Source organism: Panthera tigris, chromosome B4 (genome assembly GCF_018350195.1).
Source record: "Panthera tigris isolate Pti1 chromosome B4, P.tigris_Pti1_mat1.1, whole genome shotgun sequence".
Lineage (NCBI taxonomy): Eukaryota > Metazoa > Chordata > Mammalia > Carnivora > Felidae > Panthera > Panthera tigris.
Window position 1 is genome coordinate 52,521,461 of NC_056666.1, and position 5,153 is coordinate 52,526,613.

Below are 5,153 nucleotides of genomic sequence, written 5' to 3' on the forward strand. Positions count from 1 at the left end.
CCTCTTCTCATGCTTTTTCAGATACCCTCCACCATGAAAAATGACCTTGCCTAACCACCTTAAAAGAAAAAAAAATCAGTCTACAAACTTGGTTTTTACATTTTTATGTATTTAAATATAATTTTCTATTTTGTGTTCATGTTCTACGAAGGTGGTAAAAACAAATCTGAGCCAAACAGCAAGGCCCACTGCCTTCCTTACTTTCTCCTTGTGTTGTGACTGTATTGTAGGGAGAGGGGTGTGTATGAAAGAAAGAAAGGGCTTTCTGTCTTTGATGTCATCTGGCCACGGAGGCATCTTCTGAGCTGTGTACCCTCCATCTTGTTCTTGATCAGTCATTGACACGGGCTTTCACACAGACATTTGTTTTTTTTGGAGTCAGGGGATCACTCCACTACTGCTGTACAAATTGGGCCCACGTTGGGCACACTTTTTGTTTCTCAGGCAGCCAACAGGCATGTTGGGGGAATTTCCTGGGGCTCCATCTGCATAGACCCGCCATTCTTGGCCCTGGCTGAAATGTAAGGATCGCATGAGAAGCTTCAGTGCTGCCAATATCTGGAGCATATATATATATTTTTTTAACACCTTGGAGGTGATTCCAATTCTTGCCCTGGAATTTGATAACCCTGCCCTGGCTTAGAACCTGAGTTATTAGTATAGTTCCCAGGCAATTTCAATGTTTGACCAAGGTTGATAACCTTCGGCCTAGAAATACCAGGCAGCCACTACTTTTTTTGCATTTTGCCACCTCAAGATTTTGCTGGAAGAATGGGACATTACATTCTACCAGATTTAGAACCCACAAGCATATCTGGGATATTGCTACCTGTCTGCATTAGCTCAGCAAACAGGGTACAGGACTTCTCTCTATATCCTACCAATTTCCTACCATTTTTTTTTTTTCTGACACTTTTCCTTCTCCTCAGCCCAGATAATCCTTTTCTTCTTCTCTTGGAGAATGAGGCTGAGGAGAATAACTATCACCATTACTCATGATGCTTTCCTTGAAGTGTTTTTTTTTGTATTTTTTTAATATTTATTTATTTTTGAGAGAGAGAGAGAGAGCAGAGGAGGGGCAGAGAGAGAGGGAGACATAGAATTGAAGTAGGCTCCTGGCTCTGAGCTGTCAGCACAGAGCCTGATGTGGAGCTTGAACTCACAAACCATGAGATCATGACCTGAGCCGAAGTCGGACACTTAACCGACTGAGCCACCCAGGCTCCCCCAAAATGGTTTAATATAAGCCATGAGTCCTTCCTTGGTGTTCTCTCAAAGACCTAGGATTTTGACATTCAAAAACTAGGCAGGAACTGTCTCCTCTGCCATCCGTCCATTTTCTGCTTTCAGAAACTCAAGTGTGCAGGAAAATTAGGTTTTTTAATTTTTATGTTTTAGTTAAATATATAATTTATGTTTCCATTCCTTAAGGTGGTAATTTAGTTAATTTCAGTCAGTCAGTTTAGGAATCCCCAAAACTTTACCCTGGGTTGTATATAGGCTTTTCCAGAAGGGAGAGGGGAAGTGAGGGAAATTTATGTAATGCCAAATTGTTGCTAGGGTGAAGAAAGTGGGAAACCTGAAGGAGCTGTGTGGAAGGAGAATGAGGAATATTTCCTGGGGGATCTGTATGACATGCTTACATGGAACAGGATAGAGACATAATGTTTTGGTAGATACCTGCAAGGCTGGTGAAATTAAAGGCTATATGTTCTCAATTTTTTCTCCAATATCTTGGATTTTATTAGTGTCCCAGTACCTAAAGTGCAACCCCCTGGAAAACAGTGTGGGAAGAGTCACTGAATTGAAATATATTAAGCTTCTGTGACTCTTGCCACTCTAGAGCTTGAAATAAAAATTCAGGTAAGTAAGAGAAAGGTGGAGAAAATTACATTACCCAGATTTGTGGGCTGCTGTTTGTTCTTGCTATACCTCTCTGCAATGGTTTTTATCACACTAACATTTTTTTCAAGTTTACTTATTTATTTTGAGGTGGGGGGAGGAGCATAGAGAGAAGGAGGGAGAGAGAGAATCCCAAGCAGGCTCTGCACTGTCAGCAAAGAGTCCGTGTGACTCAAACTCATGAACCACAAGATCATGACCTGAGCCAAAACCAAGAGTCAGTGGAGCTACCCAGGTGCCCCATATCACACTAACTTTTTAAATATCAGTTCAATAATTTATTTTGAAATAATTTCAAACTTACAGAAAAGTTGAAAGTACAGCAGAAAGACCTCTTAGGTGTCCCTTCATAAGATTCCCCAACTGTTAACATTTAATATATTTTTTTCATTGCCCCCTTTTCAAAGAATACCACCATTACCATTAGTCTTTTTCTGAAGTATTTGAAAGCAAGTTGGAGACATTAACCCTAAATATAACAGTGTTATTTCTCCAAACATGGACACTTTCCTATATAACCTCTATGAAACCCTTCAAATAAAGAAGTCATTGGTACAGCACTATTGTCTAACCCACAAGTCACATTCATATTTCTCTAGCCCTTTCTTCACAGCAACCTTTCCTATTACCTTTAAGCCTCTATTGACAACTGTCCATACCACAAACCATTATCATGTTTGCTAAATGTTGGTTTTCTCTACTGTCCACATTTATTTGTTGGCATTCCACAATAAAGAAGAAATTTCTCTTCTCATTTAATTAAAACCATTTTTTAATTGTTTATTTATTTTGAGAGAGACAGTGTACACACAAGCAGGACAGGAGCAGAAAAAGGAAAGAGAGTATCCCAAGCAGACTCCATGCTGTCAGCACAGAACCTGATGCAGGGCTTGATCCTACAAACCATGAGATCATGACTTGGGCCAAAATCAAGATGCTTAACAAACTGAGCCACCTAGGTGCACCTATTTATTTTTAAATTTAATAGACTCTCAAACACTGGTTTGTGATCTGTTATTGTCTTTTTTCATGTTGTCATTCAAATATATTCCAACCATGACTCCTATTCAAGATGGTTCTTATGACTTTTTGTCATGTCCTCATTATTCTTGAGAAACTTTTTCACTTTCTGTCCCAAAAAAGATATTCCTGCTTGGATTCTGGAATCATTATATTTCCAGGAAGTACTGGTTCTAAGATCTGGGCTTGCAGTGTGTTTATTGCTAGTGGGATACCATTGCTTCTCAGCCCTCTTAGTACATAAAACTATGGAATAGAAGTCTATATATACTATTTCTCTATATATAAATGTGAGCTCATATGGATATTTTATTTCCAGGCAGCACTTCAGGGTTCCTTCTAGACTTCCTTCCTTCTAGGTATGAAGTACCTTTGTCTATGAGAAACCTGGCTCTTGTTGTCCTTAATAATTTATTTTTTCAATGTAATCAGTTTACCAAATACTCCTGCCCTCTTCACCTGTAGGCATCCACTCCATGTGCCCTGCCTCCTGAGATGTCAGCAGGCACACTGCCTCTGATAGAGATGGATCTGTCTTCTGCTTGGGTCCCTCCTTTTCCATTTCTCACTTCCTCAAGTGTCTGTGAGCACACTGCCAAAAGTTCTCATGAGCTCCCCTCTACCTTCCATGATGTTATGCAGTTGGCCTGCTTTGGGGAAGAGGAAGAAAAGGCAAGTGGTAAGGAAAAGGCTCACATTTATTTCAATCATTTTTTGGCAAGTTGTTTCCTCCCCTTTGAGACCTGAGATTCTGGAAATTGAGGACAGAAGTTGGAATTATATCAACTTTGTATTCCCTCTCCTTTATAATCTGCCTTGCATGCAGTAGACATCAGTAAATTGTTGGTGAATTCCTTGAAATTCATAGTCTTGGCTCACTGTGGACATTTCCATTATTCCCACTTGTAATAGTCATCTAGAAGATCTTGCTGATGACTATTTTCTTTTGAATGTTGGTTGATGAGCATACCTTGGGTCCAGATGCCTGGAAGAACAGGAAGGACCATTACAGCAGAATGGAAGGATGAATGGTTTATATGAACTCCAGGCTCCTTTTATGTTTTCTTTGATGAGAAGTACTTTCAGAGTCCTCTGGGTTTCCTCCAATGAGACGTAAATGTCCAGCTTTAGGATAATCCCATTCCTGATTCATTGATTTAGTTTATTTCACTGAAGGATTTTGGAGTATTTCTGCCAGGTCCTTAATTTAAAAAGTGATTTTTCTCAAATTAAATAATTTCTAGTATAGCCACAAATTGTGTACATCATTGTTTTGTGCATGTTAAATTGTCCTGTGTAATCACTTTTGTGCATGTTAAATTGTCCTGTGTAATCATGTTAAATTGTCCTGTATTCCTGTGGAATATTTGATCTTTTCTATTAAATCATAATTTTTTGAAGACAGAGACCAAATTATGTTCATTTTATTTATTTTTATTTTTTAAATGTTTATTTATTTATTTTGAGAGAGAGAGAGAGAGCAAGCAGGGGAGGGACAGAGGGAGAGATTGAATCCCAAGCAGGCTCTGCACTGACAGTGCAGAGCCCAACACAGGGCTCTATCTCACAAACTGTGAGATCCTGACCTGAGCAGAAATCAGGAATTGCATGCTTAACTCGCTGAGCCACCCAATGCCCCCAAATGATGCTCATTTAAAAATACACCACAATAACTGTTTTACTTTTGCCTAATACTTAGAATAGTGAAATTTACATTTGATAAAATGGCTGATTATCTAATTTGTGTTATTCCTACTAACAGGATACATTCTCTATTCTTAAAAATTTTAGATATTTCTGTCCTAGTTAATTGATAAATGGACTTCTGTTTGTTTGTTTCTTACTTCAAGTAGAGCAATACATTGGGGGAAGATACTATGGATAATTGTCAGAGTAATAAATAAATCAGATAGTTTGGAAAGTGATAATATGGGGGAAAAAAGCTCCAGCACCTGCGGTAGATAGTAAAAAAAAAATCTAGGGGTACCTGGGACCCCTAGTCAGTTGAGCATCCAAATTTGGCTCAGGTTGTGATCTCACAGTTTGTGAGTTCAAGCCCTGCATCCAGCTCTCTGCTATCAGCGCAGAGCCCCCTTCAGATCCTATGTCACCCTCTCTCTCTGCCTCTCTTTCTCTCTCTCTCTCCCTCTCTCTCTCTCAAAAATAAAAAAAATAAACATTAAAAAAATCTAGAGTATTTATGTTGTTGGGATGAGCACTGGGTGTTGTAT